This window comes from Tachypleus tridentatus, chromosome 7 (genome assembly GCF_004210375.1).
Source record: "Tachypleus tridentatus isolate NWPU-2018 chromosome 7, ASM421037v1, whole genome shotgun sequence".
NCBI lineage: Eukaryota > Metazoa > Arthropoda > Merostomata > Xiphosura > Limulidae > Tachypleus > Tachypleus tridentatus.
Window position 1 is genome coordinate 110,083,946 of NC_134831.1, and position 23,762 is coordinate 110,107,707.

The 23,762-nt window shown below is 34.1% G+C and overlaps 1 pseudogene across 1 annotated transcript in view; it reads left to right on the forward strand.

Annotated features, from left to right (window-relative positions):
* The first annotated feature begins 13,403 nt into the window (after positions 1 to 13,403).
* The window catches only part of LOC143258083 (major facilitator superfamily domain-containing protein 4A-like), a 42,098-nt pseudogene continuing 31,739 nt past the window's right edge, over positions 13,404 to 23,762 (forward strand). The window contains exons 1-4 of the transcript XR_013032135.1: positions 13,404 to 13,593; positions 15,213 to 15,425; positions 17,386 to 17,506; positions 18,486 to 18,595. The product of XR_013032135.1 is annotated as a major facilitator superfamily domain-containing protein 4A-like (transcript). The remainder of the gene's footprint in view (positions 13,594 to 15,212; positions 15,426 to 17,385; positions 17,507 to 18,485; positions 18,596 to 23,762) is intronic.

Consider the following 23,762-nt stretch of genomic DNA (forward strand, 5'->3'; position numbering starts at 1 on the left):
TACACACCAGGAATAGTCGTACAGAAAGACAAAAATAAAACCAGATTAATACCTTGATAAAGGAATACGACCCGTACTTTTGAAAAAGTTCAACTGTTTTGCATCGCCACGAAGTCTCTGTAAACAGTCCTTCCCTTGATGCAAATAGAAATCGATATGAAAACTTACAGTGACTAGTGTTGGCCCTACTTAATATACATTTACTCAACTAAATGAATGTGTCACAAATGTCTGAATTAACAACCGAGACAGATTGTCACGGATCGTTTCTATAAACATATGCTTCATGCAATCCTGCTTTACACGTGCCTTAAAAACAGCAAGATTAACTCAAACTGATCAATATACATGACGCTGTTCCACTGACTGTAGAGCTATGCAGGGCTAGAGGATACACATGCATTGTAACAACCATCAACTAAAGAGGACGTGTGTGTGTTACAAACGTCCATTCTCTTAATTTTTTCATTATAATCAAGAAGCGATTCTTGGAATATCTTTGGTGAACATTGAATTTGTCTCAAATCTACTGTTGCTACACATAGTACAAAATATTGCAATTTATTATCAAATCCTCGTGGTCACTTTAGCTATTACCAAACATTGTACTGACTTTCTAATATTATTATACATCGCTAAGAGTATGTGTACATAGTGTCACAGCATGACACTAGTGTCTGGGGGTGTTTAGTTAATCATAATAATGTAAGAACGACTGACTGAAGGTAGGACTACAAAATGTCACCAGTGTCTGGTGGTGTTTAGTTAATTATAACAATGTAAGAACAACTGACTGAAGATAGAACTACAAGATGTCACCAGCGTCTGGTGGTGTTTAGTTAATTATAACAATGTAAGAACAACTGACTGAAGATAAAACTACAAGATGTCACCAGTGTCTGGTGGTGTTTAGTTAATCATAATAATGTAAGAACAATTGACTGAAGGTAGGACTACAAAATGTCACCAGTGTCTGGTGGTGTTTAGTTAATTATAACAATGTAAGAACAACTGACTGAAGGTAGGACTACAAAATGTCACCAGTGTCTGGTGGTGTTTAGTTAATTATAACAATGTAAGAACAACTGACTGAAGATAGAACTACAAGATGTCACCAGTGTCTGGTGGTGTTTAGTTAATTATAACAATGTAAGAACAACTGACTGAAGATAGAACTACAAGATGTCACCAGTGTCTGGTGGTGTTTAGTTAATCATAATAATGTAAGAACGACTGACTGAAGGTAGGACTACAAGATGTCACCAGTGTCTGGTGGTATTTAGTTAATTATAACAATGTGAGAACAACTGACTGAAGGTACTCTACAAAATGTCACCAGTGTCTGGTGGTGTTTAGTTAATTATAATAATGTAAGAACAACTGACTGAAGGTAGGACTACAAGATGTCACCAGTGTCTTGTGGTGTTTAGTTCATCATAACAATGTAAGAACAACTGACTGAAGGTACTCTACAAAATATCACCAGTGTCTGGTGGTGTTTAGTTAATTATAATAATGTAAGAACAACTGACTGAAGGTAGAACTACAAGATGTCACCAGTGTCTGGTGATGTTTAGTTAATTATAACAATGTAAGAACAACTGACTGAAGATAGAACTACAAGATGTCACCAGTGTCTGGTGGTGTTTAGTTAATTATAACAATGTAAGAACAACTGACTGAAGATAGAACTACAAGATGTCACCAGTGCCTGGTGGTGTTTAGTTCATCATAACAATGTAAGAACAATTGACTGAAGGTAGAACTACAAGATGTCACCAGTGTCTGGTGGTGTTTAGTTAATTATAACAATGTAAGAATAACTGACTGAAGGTAGGACTACAAGATGTCACCAGTGTCTGGTGGTGTTTAGTTCATCATAACAATGCAAGAACAACTGACTGAAGGTAGAACTACAAGATGTCACCAGTGTCTGGTGGTGTTCAGTTAATTATAACAATGTAAGAACAACTGACTGAAGGTAGGACTACAAGATGTCACCAGTGTCTGGTGGTGTTTAGTTCATCATAACAATGTAATAACAACTGACTGAAGGTAGGACTACAAGATGTCACCAGTGTCTGGTGGCGTTTAGTTCATCATAACAATGTAAGAACAACTGACTGAAGGTAGGAGTACAAGATGTCACCAGTGTCTGGTGGTGTTCAGTTAATGATAACAATGTAAAAACAACTGACTGAAGGTAGGACTACAAGATGTCACCAGTGTCTTGTGGTGTTTAGTTCATCATAACAATGTAAGAACAACTGACTGAAGGTAGGACTACAAGATGTCACCAGTGTCTGGTGGTGTTTAGTTCATCATAACAATGTAGGATTAACTGACTGAAGGTAGGACTACAAGATGTCACCAGTATCTGGTGGTGTTTAGTTAATCATAACAATGTAAGAACAGCTGACTGAAAGTAGAACTACAAGATGAGTCATCTGTAGTCCCTACCTAAATACGCTACTATGGATTACTTGTAAAGATAACTTTGCCCAAATTTCTAAGCTTAACCTTTGACCCAATGCCACCGTGAGAAAAACACGCAAATAATGCAGTAACAAAAATTTGAAAACACACAAAACCTGGAAGACGTCTACCTGACAAAAATAAATGGTACATCACCAGAGAATACCATATAAATATATGATAGACATGATTGAATACGCATGTACAGTATGGAGAAACTTAACACCTAAATATATAAATAAATTACAGTAAATATAGAACTGTATAATTACTGGAGAATTTAGAGTTCGTTCGTTGAAACTTATGCTCAATAACGGAAACATATAACTCATCGCCAATAGACTCTTGCATGATTCTCTAATTTACTTTGAGAGAAACTGCCAAAAGAGTGGTTAGGTTTAAGAAGTTGACATGACAAGGTAAGAAGTAGGCCTAAGTGCCTCTTCCCCGTTAATAAATATTTTTTGAAATAGAAGTTTAATAAGGCCCCATAATACTATACCATAACATTTACTATACGTTTAGACTTAAGAAACGTTTAAAAATGATTTTTTTTTGTAAACTGTTCTTGTGTAAGTTTAGGACGATTGTTATTGTTATTTTGAATTTCGCGAAAAACTACTGAGGCGGTATCTGTGCTAGCCGTCCCTAATTTAACAGTGTAAGACTAGAGGGAAGGCAGCTAGTCATCACCACTCACCGCCAACTGTTGGGCTACTCTTTTACCAACGAATAGTGGGATTGACCGTCACATTATAACGCTCCCATGGCTGAAAGGGCGAGCATGTTTGGTGCGACCGAGATGCGAACCCGCGACTCTCACATTACGAGTCGCACGCCTTAACCCACCTGGCTATGCCTGGCCGCAAGTTTAGGACGATTAAAATGTCTTGTCTGTGTATTCGTGTACCGGACTGTTCGTCCAATGAAAACGTTGTAATAACGATCATAAGCGACAGTATTCACAACATAAGAACGTATCTGCCGATACCTACACGGACATTATCCTAAAAGGGGGAGAGTAATTACGTGTGACCTTCCTGTTGTATCATTCACCTGTTCTTAAACCTAACTTCTGACTAGACAAGGAGGTCTTATTGAATCTGACCATCCCTGGTCTAAAAGATCAAAATCCCGATAAATTAAGAGAGGTTATAGAAGATGGTAAACAACATTTTACATATTGTGAGTTATACAACATTCTAACAATGTTATTATTCAATAACAAAGTAAACAAAATGACAGTTTATGGAAGGGGTAAGAGATCTTTGTTGAACCTACTAGTCCAAAACATGGAATAATAATAATAATTTATAGGTGTAGTAGAAATATAAATATTATTTAAAATGTGAAGATTACACTTGCCAAATGTCGCTGTAACAAAAATACTACAAACTACGTTACCATTGTTCACGAAGTAAATTATTCAGTTAGTTAAAAACTTTTAACGTTTGGTGAGAAAAGGTATTTGAAGTTTGTAAATATCCTTTGTAAAACAAGTTTGTGTATGACAAACAAAGGTTCATGAAATATAGATATGTTTATATTTTTATGTATAGTTACACAAGTAACCAATATCCGCTAAACTACCGACTTTACCGGAGGGAAAATATATAATACTGTTAGTGTTATTAAAAAGTGTTGTTTCCATGGGAACCGTAAGATGAAGACTGATAGTGTAAGTCAAGAAACACAAACCTTTATTGAGTAAACCAAGAAAGAAACGTAGTCGAACGTGTTGCTTTCTGCTGAAGTTAACAATGGCTATTTGGAAACAGGAATAGTGACACTAAAATACGTTTAAGAACCATTAGTCGATAGGCTATCGTGAGGACGTTTTCTAGTGACGTCATTGTTTAAAGTACGTATATGGTTTTCCTCCACGTGACATTTTCTTACGAAGATTAATATTTGATACAGTGAAAGGTTACTCCATAAATGGAAACCCAGGTTGAATACAAAGTTACACCTTTGTTATAAAAGCATTAGATTAATGAAATGAAACATGAACTAAACAACGACCCCCATGAGGCTCCTGAAGCTGTGTGTGTATTTTAACAGAACAAACATAGAGATAAGGGTCGTTTATATACATTTATAGTTTAATTTATAACGCCTTAAAACGAAACAATTTTTAGAACCAAACGTATCATAGAAACTGTTCTAATTCCAACTGACAAATCGTACACAACTTATTGTAACAACTGTATAATACTTACTCTGCTGTACCAACCGTACCGTAGCAGCTGTAACATATCAGTGATTCAACTATATATAAAACAAAAATAACAATCGTATAATACTCACTGTAGTAGTTATATAATATATATCAATATACTCGCAATCTAAACAATAACATAATATAGATTGTATGTTAGATTGGGTTTAAGTAATATTGGGGTATAGCCTGTGATGCTGGGCCATGTCTAAACAATAATATAATATAGATCGTGTTTCAGTAATATTGGGGTATGGATGAGATGTTGGATCATGTCTAAACAATAACATAATATAGATTGTATGTTAGATTGGGTTTCAGTAATAGTGGGATATAGCCTGTGATGCTGGGCCATGTCTAAACAATAATATAATATAGATCGTGTTTCAGTAATATTGGGGTATGGATGAGATGTTGGATCATGTCTAAACAATAACATAATATAGATTGTATGTTAGATTGGGTTTCAGTAATAGTGGGATATAGCCTGTGATGCTGGGCCATGTCTAAACAATAATATAATATAGATCGTGTTTCAGTAATATTGTGGTATGGATGAGATGTTGGATCATGTCTAAACAATAACATAATATAGATTGTATATTAGATTGGGTTTCAGTAATAGTGGGATATAGCCTGTGATGCTGGGTCATGTCTAAACAATAATATAATATAGATCGTGTTTCAGTAATATTGGGGAATGGATGAGATGTTGGATCATGTCTAAACAATAACATAATATAGATTGTATGTTAGATTGGGTTTCAGTAATAGTGGGATATAGCCTGTGATGCTGGGCCATGTCTAAACAATAATATAATATAGATCGTGTTTCAGTAATATTGGGGAATGGATGAGATGTTGGATCATGTCTAAACAATAACATAATATAGATTGTATGTTAGATTGGGTTTCAGTAATAGTGGGATATAGCCTGTGATGCTGGGCCATGTCTAAACAATAATATAATATAGATCGTGTTTCAGTAATATTGGGGTATGGATGAGATGTTGGATCATGTCTAAACAATAACATAATATAGATTGTATGTTAGATTGTGTTTCAGTAATATTGGAGTATAGATGAGATTTTGGGTCATGTTTAAACAATGACATACAATCTATATTATGTTACTGAGATGTTGGGTCATGTTTAAACAATGACATACAATCTATATTATGTTACTGAGATGTTGGTTCATGTTTAAACAATGACATACAATCTATATTATGTTACTGAGATGTTGGGTCATGTTTAAACAATGACACACAATCTATATTATGTTACTGAGATGTTGGGTCATGTTTAAACAATGACACACAATCTATATTATGTTACTGAGATGTTGGGTCATGTTTAAACAATAACATAATATATTTTGTATGTTAGAATCAATGTGTACGATATTACATTACTTAACACTGAATAACATGGCATTCTTTACGAGTACGATAAACCATTATGCGACAAAGTAATTTCTAATTTATTCTAGTACTTAGACAATTGTGAGGACAATTTTGATAATCAAGAAAAAAACAGAGAAAAATATACGCCATTTTCTATCGAGTGAAAATACCTTAAGGCCTTTCGAAACGGTGGGTCCACTCAGGCTCTGTCTTGACCACTCTATCATGGCATGTATAACTACAAGTTACTTACTTGGTATTTAAATTGTTTCTTTTAAACCTGTACATTACATTCCACGGAATCGAACCTCTACCTCACCAAACATGTTCGCTGTATCAGCTGTGTGGTGATAACTATCTGCCATCTTGTTTTTCACTATTATCGGATATAACCCTTGTAATGCTTTGCGCAAAATTCAAAACAAACGAAACTGGTTAGGCCAGCCACCCGCATATATACGTTCCTGGTTCGCAACTGTTCCGTTATATATCTGGAATTAAGGTTGATAAAATTGAAGTTAAAAATGAAACATTCTGTATTTAACTATAGTATCGGATTCAGCGTAATTCGTAAACAGGATGAAAAGGCGTTTTTTGTAGCTTTTTGAAATGTTGGGGGCGGGAAAACTACGAAAACACAAGTTACTTTGTCACGTGTTTCAGAAACACGTCAAATAGATATTAGACGTTACGTGATAGGTCGCTTTTCACGTACAAAAGAAACAGACGTTACTTTATGTTCACTAAAACAGACAAGCTGAGAAAATAAAATTATTTTATTTACTTGTCTCTATGAGCAGAGCTACACATGCTGTTGTTTTTTTTGGTGTGCCTACCACGGGTATCGAAGTCCGATATTTAGCGTTATAAATTCTCACATTTAACGCTGAGCCCTGCGGAATGATTATTTTGGAAACAACAGAACAGTATTTGGGGCAACAGGCCCTTTTTAGGACTAACATAAAATATTTGAAAATTTAATGAGATTGAATCTTGAACTAGTGTAACTACAAATACTGGATACATTGAAGGTAATGAATGTTTGATGCATTTTGCACAATGCTACATGAGGGCTATCTGCGTTAGCCGTCCCTAATTTAGCAGTGTAAGACTAGAGGGAAGGCAGCTAGTCATCACCACCCACCGCCAACTCTTGAGCTACTCTTATACCAACGGATAGTGCAATTTACCATCACATTATAACGTCGCCATGGCTGAAAGGGCGAGCATGTTTGGTGTAATGGGGATTCGAACCCGCGACCCTCAGATTACGAGTCAAGTATCTAATTGACAGGCCATACCCGTGTACAATCATAAGTACATACATTAAAAATATTTATAGTTTAGCCCCACCTTACCAAGCTCTGCCATTTAGCCCACCTCACCCAGCTGTGTCCTCGAATTTTATGGAAAGACTGAGAATACCATGTTTAGTTTGTTAGTAAATATAAATCTACACAATGAGCTATTTGCGTTGTGCCCACTATGAGTATTCTAGCCCGATTTTTAGCTTCATAAACTTTTAGGCTTAACCAAAGATTACAACACAAGATATATGTATTTTGTATACCTTGCTAGGCTTAACCAAAGATTACAACATAAGATATATGTATTTTGTATACCTTGCTAGGCTTAACCAAAGATTACAACATAAGATATATGTATTTTGTATACCTTGCTAGTCTTTATCCAAATTAAAACGTAGCTTTAAACTCATGCAGTAATCTAGTTGTACGCTCAGTGTTAACAACAGAGTAACAAAGTGATTTTTTAAAATTTATAAATGTCTTGAGGGGGAAAATTTCGAAATGGCTTTTTCAAGAATTTCCAGTGAAACTACACATGATAAAGCTTTACCTTTAAGATAATGTTTATAGTTGGGCAGCCGTTTTCCGCTTGTTGTCTCCTTAAAGTAAACTATAACGTTTCTTTTTCTTTAACATGATATAATTTTTCAATGAACAATATATTTGTATATATTTACAAGGATGACAAAAGTGTCCCAATATCTATACTGACAAAAACACTGACAGATGTTAAAATTGTGATATATAAAAAAGGGTAAAAACTCTGATATATCTCAATGAAAAATTGGATAAAGTTGAAAATTTGACGTCAAAATATCTTCTCACTTGTAATCGATATTTTACGTTGCAAAGACACATTTTATGAAAATTATAAAAACCTAAAACTGTACAACATGCGACATCTATTGAGTAAAATCGTAACCTTCTAGAGTTTCTAAAAACGTAGGTGATTTATGAGATGAGACAGCCGAGAGCTACTCATATCTAAATGAATTTAGAATACTGTAGCTTGAATTACTGTTGGTTCAGGTGTAACCCGTCACTTTGAACACATTCTCTCTCTTTACTTAATTAGTAGGTGAGCCGATCTAATTCATGCTTAAGTAATTGTTTTATTTTTTGATATTTTTCAATTATTCTTCTAATTCCAGATCGTATTTGTAAAATTCCATTTCCTCACCTTGGTTTTAAATATGTAAAACAGTTCAATTATATTTATTTTCCATAGCAACTTTTCTAAATTAATAAATCCTGATTTTTAGCCTCAGTATCCTATTATTCTACACAACAGAATTACCTCGATGTGTTCACATCTTTACAGCAGTCACGGCCGTTTAGACTACGCATAATACAACATTCCGCCACGTTAGACCAGTAATATTATATCACAATTCAAGGTTATTCATATCTAATTAAGTTACTGGAATTTTTAAAATAACTGTGACTGTTGGTGAAAGTCTGTAGTCATAATAAATATTTGTCAGAGTTTAGAAAAACGTGACGTTCAACTTACAATAGAATATGACGTAATATGACATAATGAAACGTTAAATGTACACATGAACATGAAATATTTAGACTTTAAACCTGTAACAGAACATGAACGCTATATAATGAGACCTGAACTTACAGCAGAAGATGAACATGAAATATTGAGACTTTAAACGTACAATAGGACATAAAAATGTATAAAGTACATTATATGTATTAGCGCATATATAAATAGATATAAACACAAACGCATATGTAAGGGAAAAAACAATAAATGTGTGAACGAACAGTGGAATGGAAGACATGAGAGTGGCTGTTGTACTGTGTCGAACCAACTGCTAAACTGTGAAGGGAGAACCCGAGAAAACCCGTTTTCATTGATTGGTCGTCGAAAATTTCACGTGACCATTGTTGGAACTGGAACTGTGAAGAAGGTTCAACAGAAAAGAAACAATACATGAAATCTTAAATTGTCAGAGTCTATTATATCGTATGTGGTTATGTAAGAGACAGGCTGTCTTGGTGAGAAAAAAACAGGAAAATATTAACCTCTGAGTGTGGTTGATGGTAGGTAGACATGTTCACATGATATCTGGTGGATGTGTTCTCATGGTGTGAAGTACACATGTTCACATGATATCTGGTGGATGTGTTCTCATGGTGTGAAGTACACATGTTCACATGATATCTGGTGGATGTGTTCTCATGGTGTGAGGTACACATGTTCACATGATATCTAGTGGATGTGTTCTCATGGTGTGAAGTACACATGTTCACATGATATCTGGTGAATGTGTTTTCATGGTGTGAAGTACACATGTTCACATGATATCTGGTGGATGTGTTCTCATGGTGTGAAGTACACATGTTCACATGATATCTGGTGGATGTGTTCTCATGGTGTGAAGTACACATGTTCACATGATATCTGGTGGATGTGTTCTCATGGTGTGAAGTACGCATGTTCACATGATATCTAGTGGATGTGTTCTCATGGTGTGAGGTACACATGTTCACATGATATCTAGTGGATGTGTTCTCATGGTGTGAAGTACACATGTTCACATGATATCTAGTGGATGTGTTCTCATGGTGTGAAGTACACATGTTCTCATGATATCTAGTGGATGTGTTAAAATTTCGCTCTTAAGTCCTCACTCTGTGAATATGGTCACCATACTGTGTTACTGTTTAATCTTGTACTTAAGAAATAACACTTACCCCTGTTAGCCAGTGGTCGCAGGTTTAATCTCCAGTCCCGGTTTAATTTTCGCTCACATATTATTATTAACAGTAGGCGGATGGTTTTAATACAGCGAAAGTTGCTTTTATTTAGTTTACTTTCGGTGTTGCAGGCCTTTATACAGAAGTATTTAATTTATAATGTATAAATACATATCTTATGTTTCATTACAATCACGTCGTCACGATATTGTTTTAATACACTAGTGTAGCCACAATATTACATTTTAATACATTGGTATCGTCAAAGTGTTATGTTTTAATATAGTCGTGATGTCACAATATAGTCACAATATATAATCATATCTCATCACAATATTATCTTTTACTACAGTGGTGTCGTAAAATAATACCGTATTTTAACACTGTCGTGTCGTCACAATGTCATGTTTCAACGCTGTTGTGTCGTCACAATGCCATGTTTTAGCGCTGTCGTGTCATCACAATATATCAGAAGATATTGCTTAAACTGAATGTAGCTCGAACAACTGCGATATTTAATTCAACGTACTCTCATATAACTATCAACCCAGATCTGTGTTTCTATAGCAACATCGACTGTACAAGAACAGACGTGTCTATCGCTCCATGAAAATGTTTTTGATTGGATGAAAGATAATTTGTTCCTATAGCAACATTGACTCTACAAGAGTGTATTGCTTACCGAAACACCAGACTGGACGAGAAGTTAAACAGTCTACTTTTATGATCCTAAAGATAAATCTCTTCTCTATAAAACTAAAGTTTAGTTCTAACTTGATGCAACATTTAGTTGTGACCTGGATATCGATAAAAATCAGGTTTCGATACTCGTGGTGAGCGCAATACAGATCGCATAGCTTTGTTCTCAGTAACAAAGAAACCAAACCTTAAAAAAACTTAATTTTGAGATTAATATTGGATATTACATATAACTAATATTGGATATTACATATAATTATTTGAAATATTTCGTTTTAAGAACGTTACATATATTTTCCGATGTTTTTATTTTAGTTACGAGTTGCTAAGCAGCCAAATATTGAAAGGTGTTTAGAAGCAGCTACGTTTGCTTACATTATAAATTTACATTTATTTCACTTAGCAATAATTTAGTTTTGGTTCGTTTCATAGACTACTGTGAACACCTTATTTACTGTGGGTTTATTCATCATCGTTCTGAACTTGTAAAACTGAACGCTCATAACTGTTTCATAATCCGTACTGTATTATAAAACCGATTATTTTCCTTACTGGCTACATTACTTGTAGTTTTATTAAGAAGAGTTACATCTATGTTAGGTTGCTTGCCTGAACGCATAGAATTATTTTGAACAAACCGGAATTCATCGATCTAACACGTAATGCCCAGAAGAAGTCGTAGCTTAAATAGTGCGCGCGGAAGTGATAGAAACATCTCATCGGAAGACATGAAAACTTTCGTTAATATTTCGCGGGTCGCGACTAATTTGATAAAATCACGCTATATATATTTATATCATGTGGTTTAACATCAGCAACGTCACAGCTTCCTGCATAAAAGTCCTCCAGGTGGAGCCACTTGTGTGTTTTTACGACATATAAAATGATTGTTCTAAGACATGTAAAATAAGTACTGTACGTTTTAGAACTCACGGGGGGATTTGTTTTATGCTCTGACATTTATATACGGCCCCTTTCCTTTTTGTGATGTTCTCATTTTACGTTGTTACATCACATGTAACAGTGCATTCACTATTGTCGAGAGTGCTTTCTCGGCTGTTCGTGGCGACTCGACCAATTTGTCATAGCTGATCTCATGCAATGAAACGTACCGCCAAGCGACGAATTGGCGCCAAGCCGGTTGAAATGGTTGTTAGTGGTCTCTTTGGTTACGTTAGTCGATCTCAGATTGCAACTTTAATAAAAATATTGATAAAACCGAGAAAAAAACCACAAAGGGTTTTAGCTATGTAATATTTCACTTGGAAACACTTAACTAAGAACTAGGATGTTCTGTTTTATACAAAACTGTTTAAAGTTAAGACGAGAAGCTAATTACGTCGAGTTTCACTATTTATTATCGTAGATATCAAGCTATTGACACGTTACTACGTTAATATAGCATAGTACCTATTACACTTCCATTCTTGGCCACCTCCATGAACACAGCGCTATGTTCGCAAAATGTTACTGCCAGAAACCAGGTTTTGATAGCCCATTATATAGCTTTGTGTTTAATCACAAACAACATCATACATGTCAAATTGTAGTTTAATTTTGTGGTATTTATTTCATACGGTTAAGCTTCTATTAACAATTTTTATTACAGCTGTATGATAACTGTTGTACTTAGAAATTTCACACGTGGGTACACGATGGTTGTCTACAGTTGTCGTTTGTGCTTTTGGAATGACAAACTACAGAAAAGGCAGCTATCGTGTAGAACTCACCGCCACCTGTTGTGCTACAGTTGTATCAAAGAATACTGGTATTTGAATATCACGGCTCTGCGGACTGTGTTTTATCCAACCTTAAATCCTTGGACTCACAATCCAGACAAAACAATAACTTTGCTTCACCCGACTCAAATTGTAGTACTATATAATAAACAGAAGAAAATATACAATGTCTGGAAACACTTCTTCTCACTTTTGTTGTGTAAATTAAATATCACAATAGTTTCAGTGAAGTTGTTACACTGGAAGATATATTATTATTGTAACTACTATATTCCGATGAGCTTGTGTAATAAGTAGACATCAACGTTGTAATCAAATCTTCCACCTTCTAGGGTTTGTTAATTTTATTTGAGTGTACTGGGTCAAAGGGTAAACAAAGGCACTGAGGGTGAATTATAGTCTAGGTTATTATGAAATAAAATAAGGGTTAAACAGGGTTATATAGCTATTTTGAAAGTGTAACCACTTCCTTATTCAGTTAGCTTATAACCGCTTCCTTTTTCAAGTATGAAGTTTTTCTATTGTTTTGAATTAAGCACAAAGCTACAAAATGGGCTATCTGTGCTCTGCCCACCACGGGTATCGAAACCCGGTTTTTAGCGTTGTAAGTCCGCAGACGTACCGCTGAACTACTGGGGGGAAGACAGTTTTTCTATTCACGTAACCGCTTCTTTATTCAAACATGTATTTATTCCGGAACTATAACCGTTTCTATGTTCAAATACACATCTATTCTACAAATGTAGCAACTTCCTCATTGAAAAATGCAGGTATTTCAGAAGAATAACAGATAACAGTAATAGCTGAGTAGTTATATTAACTTTCTATATCCAAACAGATTCACGACGAACCTGATGCTGCTTGTTGGAATAACAATGATGACCATTACCATGGCAATAATTCCTTTCTGCCAAGTCCTCTGGATGTTGGCTATTGTGTTGGCTGTTATGGGTTTTTTTATGGGTGCTATCGACACAGTAGCCAACGTTTCCATGATCCGCATCTACGGGAAGGAAGTCTCGCCGTTTCTTCAGGTAAATATTTCTTATATTCTCGTTCCCAGCGATTTGCGTGGATGGTGAGCGGAGGTGTAAGGAAAGCGGCATTTTATACGAGTTCAAAATACGCTAGGGAAATACTCTCCTTCAAGTTTTAGAAAATTTCATTTGTATGAAAAAAGCTTTTATGTGTTAGATTGTAAAAAGTTATTTATTATCTGCTCTGACTTATAAAAATAAAGTATTGAAATTTAATAAAGTCCAAATATGTTTCCAGCAATTGTTTACTTTATAAGGATTAATGGAAAGAAGACATTTATTCTCTGGGACCACAAGTTCGAACCTGGTCACGTTCTTAAGTCCAGATGAGTAAGACTGAAAGCCTTTTAAAGTTATGCTAACAATTTATTTTTGTTACAATTCGCCAGCTCGGAGTGAAGAGAACTTTCAATAAAAGTTTCTTAACACTTGGAGGGGATACTGATGGCAGGGGGAAAACCCCCACTGTTTCACTGCGAAATGGTTCCTGCTAATATTTAAATGTAGTTTTCTTACAGTCGTACTACAATCTTGTCATCTGGTGGGTTAATAGGAAACTAATTTCTATGTTTGTAAATAACCCTATCGAGTGTGATTTTACGTTTCTTCAGGCAGGCGATAGCAGTCTACAATAACATAAGTGTGTTATGTTATTCTAACATTTGAAAGAAGCTAAATTTCTTTTTAATATTTCATGAAATAAGAACTGGACTGAAGTGAAATGTCATGTAAATAATGCAGTAAATACAAGGATGTGTCGTGGCCCTTCATAAATACAAGGATGTGTCGTGGCCCTTCATAAATACAAGGATGTGTCATGACCCTTCATAAATACAAGGATGTGTCGTGACCCTTCATAAATACAAGGATGTGTCGTGACCCTTCATAAATACAAGGATGTGTCATGACCCTTCATAAATACAAGGATGTGTCGTGACCCTTCATAATGTGACCCTTCATAAATACAAGGATGTGTCATGACTCTTCATAATGTGACCCTTCATAAATACAAGGATGTGTCGTGACCCTTCATAATGTGACCCTTCATAACTCTCAATATTGTCTTAAATGATAACAAAACATTCGTTTGCTATTTAGAAATCCGATAATAAATATATATATCAGCTACTGTTGAAAGAACTCAACCAATTATGAGAACAAGTTTAGAAAATATCAATATATAGTGACCTGTATCACGTATATCACTTTCGGTTCCTAACACCAGGATACATCTACAGTGTTGTCATGTTGTGACCTGTATCACGTATATCACTTTCGGTTCCTAACACCAGGATACATCTACAGTGTTGTCATGCTCTCTATCATGTGTGTCATGGTTGACAACATAATTCTTATGTGTATGTATGGTATGTGTATATATATGGTTAAATTATGTAAATGGACAATGCAACTCTAAATTTCACACGTACTAAACTTCTTATAAGGTTCTAGTTATATTTAATATTTATTATAATCTTGACAGTTATTGTGACACTAATCGATTTCTCTTTTATATAGTATTATTATTATATAGCATCACTTGTCAATCTACGTTTTTATATAGTATTATTATTATATAGCATCACTTGTCAATCTACGTTACGTTTCTCTTCTAGGCGCTACATTTTTTCTATGGCGTCGGAGCTTTCGTGAGCCCCATGATTGCACAGCCGTTCGTCTTGAATGAAGACTGTTCTCCGTTCATAGACAACACCACACAGCCAGTAGACGAATACGGAGAGAATACCACACTACCTGCCGCCACATTGGCAGAAGCCCAGAAAAAGACACATATAGACTTCGCTTTCTGGATCATGGCACTGTTGATGGTAAACATTTCTCACTAATGAAAGGGAAAGCTAGGTTACTCATCTAAATTAATTACCATGTACAATGACGTGTAAGACGTATGGTTGTCTAAACGTCTATAGATTGGTGTAACATGTATACTGACGTGTAAGACGTATGGTTGTCTAAACGTCTATAGATTGGTGTAACATGTATACTGACGTGTAAGACGTATGGTTGTCTAAACGTCTATAGATTGGTGTAACATGTATACTGACGTGTAAGACGTATGGTTGTCTAAACGTCTATAGATTGGTGTAACATGTACACTGATCTGTAAGACGTAAGTTTGTCTAAACGTCTATAGATTGGTGTAACATGTATACTGACGTGTAAGACGTATGGTTGTCTAAACGTCTATAGATTGGTGTAACATGTACACTGATCTGTAAGACGTATGGTTGTCTAAACGTCTATAGATTGGTGTAACATGTATACTGACGTGTAAGACGTATGGTTGTCTAAACGTCTATAGATTGGTGTAACATGTATACCGACGTGTAAGACGTATGGTTGTCTAAACGTCTATAGATTGGTGTAACATGTATACTGATCTGTAAGGCGTATGGTTGTCTAAACGTCTATAGATTGGTGTAACATGTATACTGACGTGTAAGACGTATGGTTGTCTAAACGTCTATAGATTGGTGTAACATGTACACTGATCTGTAAGACGTATGGTTGTCTAAACGTCTATAGATTGGTGTAACATGTACACTGACGTGTAAGACGTATGGTTGTCTAAACGTCTATAGATTGGTGTAACATGTACACTGTTGTATAAGACATATGGTTGTCTAAACGTCTATAGATTGGTGTAACATGTACACTGATCTGTAAGACGTATGGTTGTCTAAACGTCTATAGATTGGTATAACATGTACACTGACGTGTAAGACATATGGTTGTCTAAACGTCTATAGATTGGTGTAACATGTACACTGTTGTGTAAGACATATGGTTGTCTAAACGTCTATAGATTGGTGTAACATGTACACTGATCTGTAAGACGTATGGTTGTCTAAACGTCTATAGATTGGTGTAACATGTACACTGACGTGTAAGACGTATGGTTGTCTAAACGTCTATAGATTGGTGTAACATGTACACTGATCTGTAAGACGTATGGTTGTCTAAACGTCTATAGATTGGTGTAACATGTACACTGATCTGTAAGACGTATGGTTGTCTAAACGTCTATAGATTGGTGTAACATGTATACTGACGTGTAAGACATATGGTTGTCTAAACGTCTATAGATTGGTGTAACATGTACACTGATCTGTAAGACGTATGGTTGTCTAAACGTCTATAGATTGGTGTAACATGTATACTGACGTGTAAGACGTATGGTTGTCTAAACGTCTATAGATTGGTGTAACATGTATACTGACGTGTAAGACGTATGGTTGTCTAAACGTCTATAGATTGGTGTAACATGTACACTGTCGTGTAAGACGTATGGTTGTCTAAACGTCTATAGATTGGTGTAACATGTATTCTGACGTGTAAGACGTATGGTTGTCTAAACGTCTATAGATTGGTGTAACATGTATACTGACGTGTAAGACGTATGGTTGTCTAAACGTCTATAGATTGGTGTAACATGTATACTGACGTGTAAGACATATGGTTGTCTAAACGTCTATAGATTGGTGTAACATGTACACTGTTGTGTAAGACGTATGGTTGTCTAAACGTCTATAGATTGGTGTAACATGTATACTGACGTGTAAGACGTATGGTTGTCTAAACGTCTATAGATTGGTGTAACATGTATACTGTCCTGTAAGACGTGTGGTTGTCTAAACGTCTATAGATTGGTGTAACATGTACACTGATCTGTAAGACGTAAGTTTGTCTGTAGATTGCTCAATGTTGATAGTGTGACATATATAAAGAAACACATCTATACAGACATGTATCTCTACTCCATCTCAGGTGCCAGTTATCATCCTTTCCTTGACTTTGGTTGGAAGACAAGTTCACAACAGGATATTCCAAGCTGATACCACACAAGAGACACCCAAGATACAAAGTCACTATGAAAACATGGACAATGGTAAGAAAACCGCATATTGTGACATTAACCAAAGTTTGGCTAACAGCTTCACCTTGTTGTATACTATCTATAAATCTACATGTATTGGAATATAATTTAGCTCATCTCATAATTAGACTAACGACGACACGCCATCGTTGTGAAAACCCTGTAGAAGTGTTTCGTTTGCTTAGCACGGCTGTGTGGGGGAGGAAATACATAGGTTAGGCTTCAGAAACTCGTGACTACGTTTGCACGTGCAAGTGTCTTAGTAACGTTGGAAGTTCATCATAAATAATATATATATATAAGTAAATCAACACAGATTAAAGTGATTTTTGGATTTCTATAGAAGTAAATAAAAACACACATTAAAATAACAGGTTAATTAAAAAGTAAGTGTCACTTGCATTCGGAGATATGTAAACCAACATGAAAATAACATACTAAACAATAAATACAAAGTAAAGGTTGTCCTTAATTTTACAGACATAAACCACCAGGAAAATAATAATAATTAACATAACATATTAATTTACAAATAAGAAATAAAACTCTTTCTTACTTTGGATAGATGTAAAGTAACTTGAAAACAACACTAAAATCCGTTACCAATTTACAATTAAAAATAACTGATTGATTACAGAAGTAATATTAAGTTGACTTTGTTATTATTACTATTATTATTTTAAATACATTATTTACTTATATATAATTGGAAGTAATGTCTTCTTTCATTTAATACATTTAACATTACCCATACATGAATCGATATAATTTATATCTGAAAGCATGTATATAATTCATGGTTCCAGCTGTTCTCTCTACAATAACCTACAGTTTTGTTTATTGTCGAGGGGAGATTCCTGTATATTATTTAGTGATGATTTTAATTAATATTTGACAGTTAATTGTCTTAAGATTTATTTTTCTCTATGTTTGATCGAGGTCTAAGTAATTAGTTTCGACTTGTATCTTGTCTACTATTTCCTTTAACCAGAAACTTCCATTCCTGAAGGAAAACAAAATGGCGCCCACGCTACAACTTTCCAGCTCATCTTGGTGACATTGTTGTGCGCTTGTGTTCTCTTCCTCTACGATGGACTGCAGGTTAGGACAACTTAGAGGTTAAATACATCATTTCATCAGTAACCGACCGATGACTCATGGGGGTTAATTTTATTAATTACATAAAATTAACAAAACATACAGATTTTAACATTTTTGTTTTACAAAACACATCATCACTGTTTGACGTCATCATTCGTTTTCACCTAGACCACTCAATATTTGTTTTATTGTTCCTTTAAAATAATAAATCGTTAGATAAGATGAAAATATAAAAATAGAGGGTCATTAATACTTGAGAAAAAAGAAAGAGTATTTCTGTATTGTACAAATATATCTCAGTTATAGTACAACACAAGTACACCGTACCCTTCTGAGTATTATCATTGTAGTACACGTATACAACATAAACCTGCATATAATAACATTTTGTAAACCTTCATTACCTATTGATATTGGAATGACACTATCGGTTTATAATTTGTAAACCTACATTAGCTATTGATATTGGAATGACACTATCGGTCTATAATTTGTAAACCTACATTAGCTATTGATATTGGAATGACACTATCGGTTTATAATTTGTAAACCTACATAAACTATTGATATTGGAATGACACTATCGGTCTATAATTTGTAAACCTACATTAGCTATTGATATTGGAATGACACTATCGGTTTATAATTTGTAAACTTACATTAGCTATTGATATTGGAATGACACTATCGGTTTATAATTTGTAAACCTACATTAGCTATTGATATTGGAATGACACTATCGGTCTATAATTTGTAAACCTACATTACCTATTGATATTGGAATGACACTATCGGTTTATAATTTGTAAACCTACATTAGCTATTGATATTGGAATGACACTATCGGTTTATAATTTGTAAACCTACATTACCTATTGATATTGGAATGACACTATCGGTTAATAATTTGTAAACCTACATTAGCTATTGATATTGGAATGACACTATCGGTTTATAATTTGTAAACCTACATTACCTATTGATATTGGAATGACACTATCGGTTTATAATTTGTAAACCTACATTAGCTATTGATATTGGAATGACACTATCGGTTTATAATTTGTAAGCCTACATTAGCTATTGATATTGGAATGACACTATCGGTTTATAATTTGTAAACCTACATTAGCTATTGATATTGGAATGACACTATCGGGCTATAATTTGTAAACCTACATTACCTATTGATATTGGAATGACACTATCGGTTTATAATTTGTAAATTTACATTAGCTATTGATATTGGAATGACACTATCGGTTTATAATTTGTAAACCTTCATTAGCTATTGATATTGGAAAGACACTATTAGTTTATAATTTGTAAACCTTCATTAGCTATTGATATTGGAATGACACTATTAGTTTATAATTTGTAAACCTTCATTAGCTATTGATATTGGAATGACACTATTAGTTTATAATTTGTAAACCTACATTAGCTATTGATACTGGAATGACACTATCGGTTTATAATTTGTAAACCTACATTAGCTATTGATATTGGAATGACACTATCGGTCTATAATTTGTAAACCTACATTACCTATTGATATTGGAATGACACTATCGGTTTATAATTTGTAAACCTACATTAGCTATTGTTATTGGAATGACACTATCGGTTTATAATTTGTAAACCTACATTAGCTATTGATATTGGAATGACACTATCGGGTTATAATTTGTAAACCTACATTAGCTACTGATATTGGAATGACACTATTGGTTTATAATTTGTAAACCTTCATTAGCTATTGATATTGGAATGACACTATTAGTTTATAATTTGTAAACCTACATTAGCTATTGATATTGGAATGACACTATCGGTCTATAATTTGTAAACCTACATTAGCTATTGATATTGGAATGACACTATCGGGTTATAATTTGTAAACCTACATTAGCTACTGATATTGGAATGACACTATTGGTTTATAATTTGTAAACCTACATTAGCTACTGATATTGGAATGACACTATTGGTTTATAATTTGTAAACCTACATTAGCTACTGATATTGGAATGACACTATCGGTCTATAATTTGTAAACCTACATTAGCTATTGATATTGGAATGACACTATCGGGTTATAATTTGTAAACCTACATTAGCTACTGATATTGGAATGACACTATTGGTTTATAATTTGTAAACCTACATTAGCTACTGATATTGGAATGACACTATTGGTTTATAATTTGTAAACCTACATTAGCTACTGATATTGGAATGACACTATCGGTTTATAATTTGTAAACCTACATTAGCTATTGGTATTGGAATGACACTATCGGTTTATAATTTGTAAACCTACATTAGCTACTGATATTGGAATGACACTATCGGTTTATAATTTGTAAACCTACATTAGCTATTGATATTGGAATGACACTATCGGTTTATAATTTGTAAACCTACATTAGCTATTGATATTGGAATGACACTATTGGTTTATAATTTGTAAACCTACATTAGCTATTGATATTGTTTGTCTTAGACTTGTCCACAACAACCAATCCCTGTTTTTCACAATGTAATTAACCCTTAATTAATTCCTGTGTTTTTTATTGAGATAATTCACAATATTTCCAAGTTATGTTATGTTTTTCTTGGCATCAAGACATTTTAACAAACAATGATGTTATTAAAATGAAACAGTACCCAGCACAGTGAAGAAAACTTATTATATGAATTAAACAGTGGCCAATAGCACACAGTTACAAACAATCATGTTATTAAAATGAAAATATTCCTTGCACAGTGAATGACTTTGTAAATAAATTACAGTGAGTTGATAATTTATTGCACTATACTTGATAAAACAATAACACTGAGCAATAAGATAATTGAATAACTTATTAAAAAAAGAAAAAGAAAGGTTTCTATTATATACCAAATATCTATAGTGTTATTTGTGTTTGAACCAAATATCTATAGTGTTATTTGTGTTTGAACCAAATATCTATGGTGTTATTTATGTTTGAACAGGTACACATAATAATTAGTATTTTTACTATATTGTGATAACATAATTTCTGTAGCTTTAGTAAACCTAAAAATGAAATAATTAATTTCTGTTTGTTAGAAATAAAGCTTTGTATAACATTTTTATCTTTTATATACATCATCCATATAAGACACCATAGAAAGCTTCTGACATATCATTCATATAATAGACCACACACAGCTTCTGACACATCATCCGTACAAGAGACCACACATGACTTCTGACACATCATCCGTACAAGAAACCACACATGGCTTCTCACACATCATCCATATGTGAGACCACACATGGCTTCTGACACATCATCCATATGTGAGACCACACATGGCTTCTGACACATCATCCATATGTGTGACAACACATGGCTTCTGACACATCATCCTTACAAGAGACCACACATGACTTCTGACACATCATCCGTACAAGAGACCACACATGACTTCTCACACATCATCCATACGAGAGACCACACATGACTTCTGACACATCATCCGTACAAGAGACCACACATGGCTTCTCACACATCATCCGTACAAGAGACCACACATGACTTCTGACACATCATCCGTACAAGAGACCACACATGGCTTCTCACACATCATCCGTACAAGAGACCACACATGACTTCTCACACATCATCCATACAAGAGACCACACATGACTTCTTACACATCATCCGTACAAGAGACCACACATGGCTTCTCACACATCATCCGTACAAGAGACCACACATGATTTCTCACACATCATCCATACAAGAGACCACACACAGCTTCTGAAACATCATCCGTACAAGAGACCACACATGACTTCTGACACATCATTCGTACAAGAAACAACTCATGACTTCTCACACATCATCCGTACAAGAGACCACACATGACTTCTCACACATCATCCATACAAGAGACCACACATGACTTCTGACACATCATCCGTACAAGAGACCACACATATCTCTTTCAAAACTTCCATGTACAATACACTATACTTATGTTTGAGCACAATATTAATAAACAACCAACAATCATCCATGTACATTACACTATACTTATGTTTGAGCACAATATTAATAAACAACCAACAATCATTCATGTACAATACACTATACTTATGTTTGAGCACGATATTAATAAACAACCAACAATCATTCATGTACAATACACTATACTTATGTTTGAGCACAATATTAATAAACAACCAACAATCATTCATGTACAATACACTATACTTATGTTTGAGCACAATATTAATAAACAACCAACAATCATTCATGTACAATACACTATACTTATGTTTGAGCACAATATTAATAAACAACCAACAATCATTCTTGTACATTACACTATACTTATGTTTGAGCACAATATTAATAAACAACCAACAATCATCCATGTACATTACACTATACTTATGTTTGAGCACAATATTAATAAACAACCAACAATCATTCATGTACAATACACCATACTTATGTTTGAGCACAATATTAATAAACAACCAACAATCATTCTTGTACATTACACTATACTTATGTTTGAGCACAATATTAATAAACAACCAACAATCATCCATGTACAATACAGTATACTTATGTTTGAGCACAATATTAATAAACAACCAACAATCATTCATGTACAATACACTATACTTATGTTTGAGCACAATATTAATAAACAACCAACAATCATTCATGTACAATACACTATACTTATGTTTGAGCACAATATTAATAAACAACCAACAATCATTCATGTACAATACACTATACTTATGTTTGAGCACAATATTAATAAACAACCAACAATCATTCATGTACAATACACTATACTTATGTTTGAGCACAATATTAATAAACAACCAACAATCATTCATGTACATTACACTATACTTATGTTTGAGCACAATATTAATAAACAACCAACAATCATTCTTGTACATTACACTATACTTATGTTTGAGCACAATATTAATAAACAACCAACAATCATTCATGTACAATACACTATACTTATGTTTGAGCACAATATTAATAAACAATCAACCATCATTCATGTACAATACACTATACTTATGTTTGAGCACAATATTAATAAACAACCAACAATCATTCATGTACAATACACTATACTTATGTTTGAGCACAGTATT